The sequence below is a fragment of the Dermacentor andersoni genome, chromosome 1, assembly GCF_023375885.2.
Source record: "Dermacentor andersoni chromosome 1, qqDerAnde1_hic_scaffold, whole genome shotgun sequence".
NCBI classification, from domain to species: domain Eukaryota; kingdom Metazoa; phylum Arthropoda; class Arachnida; order Ixodida; family Ixodidae; genus Dermacentor; species Dermacentor andersoni.
This window is the reverse complement of record NC_092814.1, coordinates 145,919,507-145,934,704: the sequence shown is the minus strand read 5'-3', so window position 1 is coordinate 145,934,704 and position 15,198 is coordinate 145,919,507. Positions and strand designations below refer to the sequence as shown.

The following is a 15,198-nucleotide window of genomic DNA, read 5'->3' as shown; positions in this document are numbered from 1 at the left end:
TACTGCATGTGTTTAGAAACAAGCAACGTATCATCTGCATACTGGAAAATCGTACATGAAGTTATTACCTGTGCCAAGTCACAGACGTACAAATTAAAAAGAAGCGGAGACAAAATGCAACCCTGTGGAACCCCTGCGTTAAGAAACCGCAAAGAACTCTTTTGGTCGCCAGTACATACAACCTGGGACCGATTTAGCAGCTGGTTTTGTATAAATGCATGGAAATGCCCCCGAAAACCGTCATAATCTAGTTTAGCACATAGAATACCGTGGCTTACCGAATCGAAAGCCTTAGATATATCTAGAAAAAGTCCACAGGCTACCTGGTTAAGTTCAAATGTTTGATATAGAAGATCGAAAATAATAATAATAATAATAATAATAATAATAATAATAATAATAATAATTATTATTATTATTATTATTATTATTATTATTATTATTATTATTATTATTATTATTATTATTATTATTATTATTATTATTATTATTATTATTATTATTATTATTATTATTATTGTTATTATTATTATTAATCAGATGTGTTTATTAAAATGCCCAGGAACAACCTCGAGGGTCTCGGTGCGGGCGTACTCGGCTAAACAATGCGGAGGAAGAACAATGCAAGCTTACACAAGTCGCCATAAAAAGATAATTTCACGAATACAGATTTTAACAGTGCATAAAATGTCTACACAAAGATAATACAAAGCAAAAGGGGAGAAACAGAAAAAGTATTACACAATGACGGAACACACAACAGATATGATAGTTTTTGTTCAGTTATTGGAATTTCTCTGCAACTCCTTTCAGAAAATATTAAAGTTAGGCATGAAGATATCTAGGCACTCTGAATGGGCGATATATGTCACCTTCATTCTAGACAGAGGGTCACAAAAATCTGAAAGCTGAAAGCCGCGCTGTTTCGTTTCTGCGGAATGTAAAAGCGCACATTAGGAAGCAAGTGCGAGCAGCAGATTTTTCCATGTATTAATTTGTGAAGAAAAAGAACCTCCGATTTGTTGCCTCTACAAGTGAGGATAATAATAATAATAATAATAATAATAATAATAATAATAATAATAATAATTTTATTCTATTTAATACTTTATATTTTGTATTAATAATAATACTTCATAATAATAATGAGTAATACCATGTTGCACAAAGTTACAAGGAAACAGCGTACAAATCAGGCCTAGCTAAAGCCGCACAGAGCTTGAGGGGCAGTGGCTGGCAGGTAGCGGAACCGCACTAATATTAATTTACATACATTTGAGCATCTAAATTGCATTGAATGAAAAAAGAATATTATCTAACCAAAAGTAAACGGGTAATGAAAAAGATGGAGTAATTCCCTGAGGCGCCTATTGACCAATGTGCCTGAGGACCTTTCTGAATTTATATTAATTTTAGCGCGCCAGACATTTGCAGATAACTTATTAAAATATACACTGACGAAGTAGTCTCGTATTCTCTTTCCATAACTTGTAACATGTCTGCAGATACGAGGTAAGGATCTGTAGGCCAGAGACAGCGTGCGGGAACGTATTTAACGTTGAAGTTGCTTTCCTAGAAGTGTCTTAGCGTAACAGTTTCCATTAGCAGGTGATTAAAATTAGGCATAGGCAAGTTTTCGAAAAGATCACATTTGGCATTGAAGTTTAAATCATAGATGATGTTTTTTTAAGGTATAACGAAGAATAAAATTGACCCTAGTCTGCGAACGAATCGCACAATGGCCGTATACATACGCCCTCCCTCGTTCCCCCTATGCCATACCTCAATATACACATAACCTAAAGCACAAACCACTTTTCGAAAAGAGAGGGGCACATATCACACTGTACAACCCACGTTATAATGCGCGAAGTCGTTTTCAAACAAAATCTAAACGTGAGTTTCGCGAAAGATCACGGGTGAAGTACGAGCCAAGGTATATTGCAAAAGCCACGGAATTTAAAGGTTTAAACAAACATGGAGAACACCTCGAATTATGTTACAGAAGAGGGCAATTCACGTCTAGCATTTTCGAAAGATGGTGAAAACAAAGTAGTTTTCATTTAGACGCTGTATTATTGTTAAAATTAGCAGAAAATCAGTCCATAGCCTTCATTGCCCCTGCTTGTAAAGAAGTGATGACACGAAAAAAGACAAAACTACAGTAATTACGGTGGTTTCTTCGTCTGATTTTACTCCCAGGAAAAGAATACGTCAAATAAAAAAAAAGTGTCACACGGCAACAGACGGAAATCACGGCGCATGCGCGATACCGCTCGTCACAGATGTTCGGCACAATCGCCTTGCCAGAGTCTTTTCTGATAATAAAATCAGTTGAAGACCAGCAGTGTGTTCAATGGGGCTGGTTGGTTCATCTTTAGAATAAAAACAGGAACAGCGCAACCCAGGACGAGCGAGTAAACAGCGCAGGGCAGCGCCGTGTCCCGTGCTCTTTACTCGCTCGTCCTGTGTTGCGCTGTTCCTGTTTTTATTCTAATGAAGACCAGCGTTCTTCCTACCCTGCTGGCCTCCCTTAAGGTGTTCATTTTTCCCTTGAGCGCTGGAAATAAATGGTAAGCTGCCCCAGGGGCTGATCTGCGTCGCCTGGAAACAAGACACGCCGGCTTCTTGACGAGGCGAAAATTGCCGCCCCACACGTGCACAGTAGCCGCAGAACGCGAGCCGCGTTTGCTCGAGCACGGGTGGCACACAGAGCCAGCGGCTTTTTCCAGTCAACTGGGAGCCGATGAGTGATGAAAGAATCGTGTGCCGGACCCGCGATGACGGCCCAGATTGGGGCAGCGCACAACGCCACTGCAAGCAGAACGGACGTGGAGACTCCCTGTCGGTTCGGCTGCTGCTGTAATGATAGACCTTCGCATGGCGCGTTTCCGTCCCAGACGGCTGCCCGCTGCTGCGGCCGCCATTGAATGACCGCGCTCGGTAACGTGTGATCAAGCCGCGGCTGTCGATAACGCGATCGAGTCAGGCGCAAATCGAGTGGGCTCGCGTTACTGCACCCGCAAAACGGGGTTGCCAGATTTAAGGAGCATGACGAATCGCTCGGCGAAATGAAATTGGCGCCGCAAATCTCCAGTCACGTTCTGCGTGCTTCGCGCTACTGCCCGACATCTACTCCCCATCTCAATCGCCGTATACGCTGTCGTGAGGAAAGCCATTCATGGATGATTTCCGGAAGCATTATAGGTATTTGAAGTCCGCGTACTATGGGTACAAATTGGACCGACCTGCGATCCGTTTCCTTTTGTCGTATACATTATGTCGCAGGTCAACAAACATAAGTTAAGCGATATTACAGAGCTGTATTAATCTGGCAGAAAAGAAAAAGGTAACTGCCGTCTGGCAGGACCCGTAACACCGCAGATAATGTGTCTGTCGACAGCCATAACTTACATTGTAAACTGAATAGGTGGAATCGCAACTACCATGTGAACTTGAACAACACCAGTTCAACCTCATAGGTAGACGACTTTCGTAATAGATCTTCCGGTGCACATTTTTATTGCGCAAATATTAAGACTGCTTATTAGGAAGTCTTCTAAAACGCACTCTGCTGACGATGCTTTGAGCACTCATGGTCTGTGTGTGAAGGAGTGTATGCATCATTTATTCAATATATATATATATATATATATATATATATATATATGTCCTGTTCGAGGCTCAAGGGCCCCTCAACTGGTTTGAGCATCGCAGACGAACAAACGCGGTGCGTAGACCACGCGGTGACGATCGCGTGTCTGCAACTATTGCACCCGATGTACGCCACAAATACAAATGAACATTCGAACGAGACCCTGCGGGCCCCCTTCTCGAGGAACCACTGTCGCCGTCCTTGCTGGCGGTGAGGCAGTCGCCTCCACGTCACACCCGTGCCGCATGCAGGGCACAGATAGCAAAGACGTAGGAATTTAGGCTTTAAATAGCAGCACGACAATAAAGTCGACAAGGGCGTATATGTGTACCTATATGCTTTCGGGAAGGCGACCGCTGCTTCAAGCGGACGACGCCTCTGATCCCCAGCGCGTTTGATCCGAACAGGTGCGACCTAACCGGCTTCCTCTTCCGGAACATCGCACTCCGCGTAGAAGTGGTCTCTCCTCCTGCAGAGCAGGCCGACTGTTTCGTCACTGTCATTTGAAGTAAAATGGTCATTTTTCAGCACCGTGCGAACCTCTGATCCAGTGGATGAAAAGATACTGACACCGGCCGAATGGAGACTGCGCTGCCATAAGGCTATTGTCTCAAAGAGCTTCATACCTGCCGCCACATTATCACGTCTGAAGCTCGTGGTAGTTCCGCGTTCCCGACAAGATTGTCTAAACTAAGTCGACACAAGTTGAGCGCAGTGCATAGCCTTCTGCATCGGTACACACCAACGAGGAAGCGTTTCACGGCGTCCGCATGCGAATTGAAAGAACTCAGGCGAAGGCAGCTCTCCAAGCTGTCGCGTAGAAGAAGCAAGCTTCGCTCAAAGGCCTGTCCGCGAGGCAACCATTCTCTTAATTCACTCAGACAGACTACTTTTTCGCATTTTCCTTTCTTTCTTTCTTTCTTTCTTTCTTTCTTTCTTTCATTCTTTCTTTCTTTCTTTCTTCCTTTCTTTCTCTTTCTTTCTTTCTTTCTTTTAAAATTCCTTTCAACGACTCTTGAGGCAATGTATATTTAGTTCCCTGGAGCCTCGGCGTGACCTTCCGACACACCTGTGGGCAAACCTCGCGACGAATGTTGTATAGCACGTCAAGCAGATCACTCGATGCGGCGTGTGTTTGCACTGCCTCGGTCACGGTGCGTTCCACGTGTCCGTGGTGGAGCCGTCGGCGCGTCCCGCCTTGGGTCAGCCGCCAGCGGGGACAGCGCGCAGGGCGCCTTGACGCCTGCCGCGAGCGCTGTGCGTGAAGCCCGCGTAGACGGCGGGGTCCGTCGCGTGCCGATTAACATTAGCGCGACACGCGAGGCGACAGCGCGGACACGCGGTCCTGCTCGCCATAGTCTGCTCGCGTCTCCCGCGGGGTTGACATTCACGCCGCGAAGCGCGCTGCCGGGGTCGCCGTAGCACGTGTTTGCTCTTGGCTGTCGGATCTATATGCCTCTCGACATCTTGCCCTGCTGCCGTGTTTGCATGGCCTAGAAGGAGCCGCGCAGGCCAGGCGGTTGACCTCAGCTCAGCACAAGCCACGAGGCGCGGCCTGGGGAGCCTCTCGTGCGAGGCCGCGCAAATGCATTCGGGACCGCACCGAGGGTTGGCCTCGTTGGGCCTCTGCTTGTCCGTCAGACGTGGCACGGTGTCTTGCAAGTGTATTTTGCTCAACTTCGTTATAAAAAAAAAAAGACGCAAAATCTGACCTGGTGACGCTGAATTTCGTGCTGTGATCTGGCGCTTTGGATTCTTCTGTCCTTTCCTTTCCAGCTCTTTCGCAGTACTACTACGCACCCCTCTCTCCCCTCTTTGTCCTCCATTTGGTGGATGTAATGGGGAGGGGGGGGGGAGGCATACAGAGCGTAGAATGTGTATTCTACGGATCGCACCACATGCCAAGTGAAACAGTGATCCACTGGCGCTCTCAGACATCGCCGTTGCTGCCAAATCCAAACATAACCTCATCGATGGAGCTTTGCCTCTGGTTAATAAACGCGCAAGGTAGTTGAACAACAATTTCGAAAGGGACGGTATCTCACCATCTTGCGCACTTTGGCAACTGCGAGGGTGTCCTCATTAAGTATGACCCGCCACGGTAGCATCGTGGCTATGGCGTTGCGTGCTACTGAGCTCGAGGTCATGGGTTTGAACCTGGACGCAGCGGCCACATTTCAAAGGGGGCGAAATGTAAAAACGATCCTGTACCTAGATGTAGGTGCACATGAAAGAGCGCTAGTTCCAAAACTAATCCGGAGTCCCACGCTATGGCGTGCCTCATTATAACTTCGTGGTTTTGGCACCTAAAACCCCAAAAATTTAACTCGTTAAGTATGTCAAATAGGCATTTCACTGGGGGTTCCAAATAATACGCGCGTACGCGCTTCAACTTCCCTGGCGGGCGCACAGGTCAAGCATTCGATCGCCAAAGCGCAGTGTCGCTCTCACGTGCACTCCTTCTGTATGGAGAACAGTACGGGTCGCAGAGGGGCAGGGAGCTATATGCGTCCCTGTTCACGTCGCAGGAGCGAAGATCGAGCGCGGACATTTCCCCGGCACGTTTGATGCGAGAGTCCACGAGAGTGAACGGCGAGCGTGCGCACGGCATCAGCACGCGTGCGTACATACACGCGCTGACGCTGCAACGAGGCGGCCGTGATACATCGATCACGTTGCCCAGCTCCGCGCTGTTTGCCTTTTAATCCACCGGAGCTTTCGCTCTGACGCACAACAGGCGCGGGCGCGCCGCGTGCGCACGCGGTCTCGGTGTACACGACAAGGGTCGTCGAAAGAAGCAGATCGAACGCCTCGAGTCGTTTCCTCGCTAATGAGGCCGCGGACGTGATGCTCGTCTTCGCCGCGCGGTATGCACGGGGCTCCGGCGCCCCGCCAACGAGCGAAGCGAGGTTTCGCCACGCATGACCTCTGCACCGGCGATGCTTTCGCGTCGGCGCGCCTTTTCGGAGCGACCGCCCACGCGCGACTCGGCGGCGCGCTTTGCGAAGCGCCGCGTGCGTTGGCCTCACGCGGGCTCTCTCGTGTGTGCGTCCGGATCGGTCGGTGAGCAGCGAAGGAGCACGGTGCGAACGAGCTTGCGGATGACATGCTCACGACACTGCCAGTGTCGTCGGAAGTAAAATGACAGATGGTGGAGAGGGGCAGGTGCTCTTCTACGGGCTCCCCGTGTCACGTCACCTCTCCCACCATCGCCCCGACACTCAGTAGCCCTGTACAAGAGGTCGAACTGTTCATTTCTCTGTCAGGGTGAACGCCACTGTGCACGCTGAATTATACTATAGTGTTCGCCCCTCACTTTGAAGGTATGGCGCAAGGAGCAAGAACGAGCACATTGATTCTGCTGAATAAGCCAACGGGCGACGAAAGAGCATCCAGACTTATTCGAATAAGAATACCCCAGATCCACATTTGTTATCAACAGAGCCCTAAAATAGTTCTAATTCACTTAAACCTACGCGAGTGGGTCGATCTTAATGTTAACGAGGCTTTAATAACGTTGTCTCGGTGAATTAGAATGCTTCCCAAAATATACTCCATTGGCATATTCATTGGCACTGTCATCAATGCCTGTGAGCGAAAAACACTTTAAAGGGTTATTTGAAACAGAACAGCGCGGTATTCACGGGGACAAGCAGGGAGAAACGACACGGACGAGCGCTGACTTGCAAATGAAGTTTATTGTTTAGAACGAAGCATATATAATAGCTCCAACCAACAGAAGAAACCAAAAAAGACCATACATATATTCACAATGAATACCGCGCTGTTCTGTTTCAAATATGTCTTACCAACTCGTCCAAACGTCTGTTTTAACTTTAAAGGGCCTGGACGAAGTCATGAAGGAAGGAAAAAAACTTCCTTCCTCCATGCACGAAACCGCCATATTCGAAAGAAAGACGATGTTAATGTCTCGGGTTCTCTTGGTATCCAATTCCTAAGAGGAAGAGGCGATGCCTGTATTTGCTCGAGATTCAGAGCGACATCTGCTATATAATTAAAATAACTACAGCATTTTCAAGCGGAGCTGCATATGAAATTGCGCTTGACAGCTAGTCTGCGCTCACTACGTCAACTTACACCTCCTCAGCGACTAATGATCGAGCTTTGGGCAGTAATTATCATCGGGACAAAAGAAAATAAAGAGAGTTTGACTTTACGTATATCCACGCAGAAAGTACGATTGGATGCTATAGAACGTGGTTTAGGCCGCCAGACTCTAAATACAGCACCGTTATTTTACTCATCGGCCTGCTTCGCGCGACGCGCACGCCGACAACGGTGGCCGCAGGAAGGTGCATGCCACCAGCTGCGCATCCTCGTCCTCTTGAAACACCTGTCGGCAGCGATGCGCCGATAGCAGCGCGCACAGCACGTTCTCCTCCCGCTTTGACCGAGGCTCTAATTCGGCTCGCCGCAAGCATTCTTACACGAGTTCCCGTATGTAGCAGAAGAGAAATATAGATATATAGGGATTACAGCGAGAGAGCGCGAGTTGATTTTCATGCCTAAAGGACCTTGCGGCATGCTGGCAAACATGTAATAAGCGAGGGGTCGCTTATAGTAGCGGATATATGGATTTAAGATACTGATAACAAACAAACAAACAAACCACAAAAAAGGACATGCATTAACTATCTGGAGCAATGTCAGACTTGCTGTCCGATATATGTGCGTATTTAATTTGCATTAACCACTTTAGCTGTTCTCAATTACACTAGGCCCGTTCTCTTAATTTCCTGCTTCCGTGAAAACTACACAGCGGACGCGTCAACGGCGAAAATTTCCGAATAAAAACTAAAAGAAGAAAATACTTTGAAACACTACAATCTCGCTGGATGCACCTAATGAAACGTCTGCGCTCTTCTACAGGCGCCAGCAGCTCTGAACGAAAATACGAGTGCCGTCGAGTCAAACTCGCTGCCTTGACGAGACGGGCCCATCTTGCCGTCCCCAGGGGCCCAGACGGTGGCCCCTGCATGCACTCGTGGCGCACTGCGTATACCGTCATCATCAAATGGTTTCGTTCCAGATCTAGCCAATCGATCGGCTCATCCGAGGGGGATCCCTGCGAGGGGGTGGCGCTATTAATAGCGAGCGGCCACGGCGGCCGAGACGGCCGGGGGCGCGCCGCGGGAGTGGGCGTCGCCTCCGCCATTAATCCCGCGGTCCGCTGCATGGGGATGCTCATCGAGCCACCACCCCGAATTTGCTGACCCATTTCGAATGCCGAGCGCGTGGGGCTCCTGCATTACTGACAGTTTAGTGTGCGCTGGCCGCTTCCGAGCGTCTACACCGCGCGCGCGCGCTCTGCTGGGATCGCCCACCGGGCCACGTTCCCCGGGCTGCCGCTGCCGTCCTCGCAGCAACCCGGAGCCGCCGCTGCGGTCGACGTCAGTGCCAACACGCACGGCGCTCGTCCTGGCGATGGCCGTCTTACTATGCACTCTTCGCGGCGCTGCGAGTGATCATCGGCCGTCCGAAGATTATGTTCTTCAGCCATGAGCACGGTCCACCGAACTGTCATTACGATTTGCCCGTGGCATATACGCTATGGCAGAAAGCGACACCAGTCGCGCGGTATATAGCAATTTTTGTCACGAACCGCTGAATGAGTCAATACGCATCAGCGAACGCTTAATATGCAGTCGACTGCGCGGCGCATTGGTTCGTACGCTGTTCGAACAGCAGCGCGATACAGCTGTCACTTTCAGACACGCCCAATGCCTGAAGGCTTATAGCGCAGTGATTCGATCGATGTTCCCACGCCACCTGTATACTTGCTCGACGCGGGTTTATTGGTCATTAGCACGCTCGTTGATGTATTCGTGCACTTGGTATGGGGTGTCTTTATTCACCTGCTGCATGTGTTTGAGCAACCACGTATGACTTGCCGTTAGCCAGCTTGTGTTATTCTCATTGCCCTTAATTGCAAGAGTTTTCTTTGTTACAGAGATACATATTTGCAAATATTTGAGCTGTAAGTGAATGCTCTGAGCTGTCTCATTTACAACCGACATTGCAAATCAAGCAAAAAATTGTGACCAAATGCCATTGTGAACACCATGATATATATATATATATATATATATATATATATATAGATGTTGCGTTAAGCACATGCAACATGGCTGTCCGTGATCACCATCGCGATGTTTCTTTGGTGTCAAGGAGTCTGATAATGTTGCGCATGCAGCCATGCAGAAGGGCTTCAAATCATAGATATAGATGCCTGCATGTGTACGAACGGAGATCGGACTACGTCACTGGTAGGTCACTGTACTTCTCGACCGATTGTGATTGTGTGTCTATGCTCCTTCCTTTCCTTATCTCTACTTTGTTACCACTTTACCTCCCCCTCCCCTCTCTCCCCAGCGTAGGGTAGCCAAACGGATCTTTTCCTCTGGTTAATCTCCCTGCCTTTCCCCTTTCCTCTCTCTCTCTCTCTCTCTCTCTCGACAAATGAAAGCGACATGGCACCGCACCATATATCCATGACATTTCCACTGAATCTTAGCTTAGCTCATCACTTTTCAACAAATCCGACGTATTAGCTTCGAAAAATGCATTCGGCATTCACTGGCCATGTCTGTTTTACGTTGATATATGGGTATTATGTAGAAAAGACGTGTGATCGGTGGTAAACTGCAGAAAGTCGTCGAAAATTAAGTTGACACACCTTCAAAACCGACCTGACCCACTCTCATATGGCTTGGTTACAGAGTTCCTGCTGTAACAAGGCCTTGAAATGTCATCTGAAAAGAGTGCTGCAATTTCCAGAACGAACATGACGTCTCGTACTACACATTGAAAATTGCAGACACCCATATGCATGACCAACGTTGCGATACAAATTCTGGGTTGTCACATTCAACAATTAATTTTATTACGTGGTCATCGCAAGAGAAGCTTGGCCCGTTCGCCCATGTCTGGCGCATGCTCTGTCGATGTCTGCCCGCCGACTTCATGCTGCAATATGCGAACGCCCCTCGCTTGCTGCACTCCAAGGGTCTTCCCACGGGACGCAAACTCAAGGAAGAAACACAAATTATACTTGTAAGCATATTGTCTTTCCCTTACCGATAACGCTGAGAAGGAAAGATGCGGAAAACCCCGGATGTGGTTGTGGATTTGTAGATGATGATACACATCACCTCCTTCTAGAATGCCCACATCACAACACACCAAGACGCCGACTCAAATCAACCCTAATTACATTAGACCGCAGACTTTTCAGTTTAAAGAAACTTTTGGGTGCTTGGCCAACAACGGCCTTGCAGAAGAGATCTTTAAAATCATTAAAAACTTTTCTCGAAGACAGCGGCATTGCTGGACCGCTAATAACGCTTTTAATGTTCCTTTCATTTCAATATGTTGTATATATGGTATGTGTTTGTGGATTATGTTAGGTTGACTGTTCTGTTGTGACTATACGTGATAATGCATTTTATTTACACGATGTATGCACCACCCGCTCACTAGAGCCTGTATTATTAGGTGACAGTGTCATTTGTATTTTTGAGACTTTCTTCTACAGAACTGTAGCAGAAAGTGGTTTTGGCATGTAAAACCCCCTAATTTAATTTTTTTTTTAAATCTGTGGAGTCATTTAACTTGTATATTGTATGCACCATGTATTTCTTGCGTCATAGTGGTACTGTGAAAACGTTGCTTGACAAGTTCGGGTGTCTGTATGAAAAGGTTATTTAATATTTAATCTTGAATCCTGTATGTAGTAGGCTAGACCTATTCAAGAACTAAGAGGTAGCCGGTGCCTTAAATTGTGCGTCAACATCTCCTTATAACATATCAATAAAAAATGCGCCTCAGATATCCATTTTGTTTAATAATAGAGCTAATTTGATTCAATGTATGCACAATATAGAGTTTATTCTAGTATTTTTGAAAATGTCTTTAGTTTTTCAGTATAATACCTGGTATTTTTCTACGCTCCCTGACAGTGGGAAAAGTACGGTCCCTTGTGCAGGGTTCGGGCTTCGTACCAGGCTTAGGAGAGGTTTATAAAATATCCGGTATTGCTCCTTATAAACAAATAATTGCAAATAAGCTCAAAAATTACTTTATTTAGGTTTTATTATTTGAAGAAAGAAATGTGAACTTCGACTTTAGTTATCGATAATTTATTATTGGCTTCGTAAAATGCACTGACCAATATTGCTTCAAATGAGAATAAACGCTAAATATTTGCATTCTACACTTCCTTGTGCATGCGAATACAAAATCTGGTCCAGATTGAGTCAAATTAAGCACAAGAATTTTCGCGCGGAAGTAGTAAAAACAGCGTAACAGTTGAAAAAAGTCATAAATGAATTTGGAAGTTTGTAAACATGCTTATTACTATTGCAGATCATAAAGTTGCATGAAATGCAGCCAGAATACAGACCAGTCTTTCCAAACTAAGTGTAAAATTTGAATAATATCCTGTCGTGTAGGTGTATACCCTCGGAAGCCTTTCGAGCTTCCTCCAGCCAGGCTTTCTTTGCTATCACTTCAATGATGAGATTTAGCTTCAGTTGTCTATTTTTAGAGATGCTTTTGATTCTTCCCTGATATTCCCTAGTCTCTCTGGTTGCTCGGTGCGGTCACGTCCCGAGCTGGAAGGACGCCCAACTCCTGTAGAACGTTGTCAAAACATTTGTGGCCTTTATGGAACCACAGTATGGCTATAGATTCGAAGTGGTCATCTCCACAGAAGTGTGTGAAGCAAATCTTGTTTTGTGTCACAGGCGACGAAACCTTGCCGTTGAGAGACGCTGCCGCATTTTGGAATTTGCTATGGATAGAGCGAAGCAAGCTTTCGCTTGCCTGCTTGTAATACGCACGAAGCCTCCGCTTGAGCACTGGTGATAAGTGGAGAATGGGCTGGTGCCGGCGGCACAGTCAGGCCTGGTGCTCGCTTGTTGTTACACCAGGAAAGCTCGCTCATATGGACAACACTTGCGCTTGTGAGCCTCATCAGTCGAGCATGAATGCCTCGACCATGCCTCGAATAAAATCATTTTTCACGGTCTTCTGATTAGAGAAACCACTTGACTTTTTGACGCCTGAAGATGGAATGTTGTAACGTGATTCTGCAATTAAAAATTATTAAAAAATATATATTTTTTTAAAGAAAAATACGATTTCTCGCCCTGCATATTCCTTTAACTATGGGAATCATGACGAAGACGCCTCGGGATAGCGGCAGCTAATAACGCGAACACAGAAGCAAGCACGTACCCAAGGCTTTTTTTTTTGGGGGGGGGGGGGGGGGCGGGGGGGGGGAGCAACCCAGGGTAACTTTTCTATGCAAATGAGGGGCGGGGGGTACCCTTACTAGTACAAATGTGAATAATGCCCACCGTTCGCCATAAGGACGCGTAAACTCGCAAAAGAGAAATGAAATAAGGTGCATCTCACACGTACGCCTGTCAGATACACCGCTCCTTTACTTGACAAACAAGAAACTGCGTCAAATATACTCGCGCAGGAAAGAAGCGCAGGGAGAACACTGCCAAGAACAAGTAGACAAGCGAAAGTGTAAAATAAAGATTTCAAGTAGCGTTTTTTGAATTAGCTCTGGAAGAACTATAGAGAAATATATATTTGCGGAACAATCTCAGTTCTTTTCGATCCCTCGTTTACTGCTCTACCAAGTTAAGTGCCAAAACCGATTCGTACTTTTATTTGGGAAGTTGCGTAACGATGCGTGGCCGCCAGTCCCGTACAACCGCGTGGAGCGTAGGACGCTGCCCCCACTTAGCTGCCTCCAGGACGTTCGTTAATAAAACGGAGGCAGCCTTACCCTTCCCCTTTTGCCACAACACCCCTCCCCTTTCCACCGCAGCGTCTTCGGCGCATTTTAATGTGGAATAAACGTGGTTTCATTCATTCATTCTGCGGTTCTAGACGTACTGCGCCCACCGCAGAAGGTTAGAAAAACACCCACATAAATACAGTAGAGAAGTGGCTACGTAACGTGGCTCGACTGATAACTGTAGAAGCGTCATTAACAACACACGGAATAATTGTCCACTTCCTGTAGCGTATTCTATACTTCATTTTTAAATAAAAAGATGTCGATGCATAAATATTTCTACAAACACAATTAAATTTGTTAATTTTCGCTTTCCCTTCCTCCGCGGCTGTTGCCACGGCTCTCTCACTTAGTATATCGCTGAATTTCTCAGCTCCTTACGACTCTTCTTTCCAGTTGCCAGTTTTGCACGAAAAGCGCTGTTCGATTAGGGAAAAACCACACGAGGTAATGGGTGATATTCATATTGCTTATGGGTTTAACGGTTATTGCAGGTTTTGATGATGGACACGGTTTCGAGTGATTTTATTTTCTACCTTATTTAACGTATATCACGGGTACGTAGTTTTGAGGATCTGCCAACGTCGCGGCGAGCCGTCACTCGAGGAAATATTGAAGCAAAAGGAAAAGTTAAATGCAACTGGCGTTTTCTCCGGCCGCACCTCGTTCCACGAGCATACAGACCAGCTGACTAAGCACTGAATCCCTTTCCTGGTCCCTGGATGAGCCTAAACAAAGAAGGTTGAACCAACGAAGCAACAGCGATGCGCGAGACCATTCCAATAGATGGTGACAACTCAACGCATCTCGAGTTAATCGCGCGGGCACCGAATCAATGAGAAAATTGGCCTTCACACGCCAGGCCTTTACTACCGCCATCCAAAAGAAGAGAAAAAGACCGCAAAATATTAACCGCTGAATAGCTGTCAAGCCTCAAGATTGATTTGGCGGCGCTTTAGGAATGTGTGTGAGGAGTGGTGGCGTTGGAGGGAGGGGCAAGCCGCTTAATTTGGCAGCAGCAGCAGCGCCGTGTACACATCGTAACTGTACCTCTGTAAATTTGCAGTTGCCGCTCAGCCGTGCAGTTACACTCAAGTCGAGTCTTCTTCGTGCCTCTGGGTATCGCCTACAATCGCCGAATTCCTACTGAGCTGCTTCGAAGCGCCTGCCTTCATCATCGTTCTTCGTCTGCCCTGCGGTGCACTTGGCTGCGCAAACGCCAGGTTTCTACCAGCCCCAGATAAACCCCGTCACGTGGCTGGAAAGCCATTGGGCAGCAGCAGCAGTGCCGTGTACACATCGTAACTGTACCTCCGTGAATTTGCAGGTAAATGCGCTGGTTTATTTGCCTTGGTTACACTTTGTTCTTGCCGCGGTTTCTGCTGCTGCTGCCACTTTTATTGTCTGCATGTGTGCTCCGTGAACCTGACGTGTGATGCCGCACTACTGCTAGTGCAATGTCGGACACATGTGCGTCGTGCGAAAAGACCATTTCCGCTCAAGGAGCGAACGTGAAGTGCGCCGAACGTGGCCCTTCGGTAAATGTTCGGTAGACGTGGCCGGTTCGGTAAATGCGCCGGACTGACCGAAAAATCCTACATAGGCAAAAATGAGGCTGACAGAAAAGCTTGGCGTTGTCCTACATGCCGCGCTGAGCAGCATTCCAGTTCTAGTGAAAATGGTAATTCTAACACTGATATGAAATGGA

At 47.0% G+C, this 15,198-nt stretch overlaps 1 long non-coding RNA gene across 1 annotated transcript in view; it reads left to right on the top strand.

The window, feature by feature from the left end:
• The window catches only part of LOC129388003 (uncharacterized), a 71,053-nt gene extending 56,242 nt beyond the window's left edge, over window positions 1-14,811 (top strand). Inside the window, exon 3 of the long non-coding RNA XR_011892211.1 lies at window positions 14,557-14,811. This is a non-coding gene — a long non-coding RNA (uncharacterized lncRNA). The remainder of the gene's footprint in view (window positions 1-14,556) is intronic.
• Window positions 14,812-15,198: the final 387 nt, after the last annotated feature.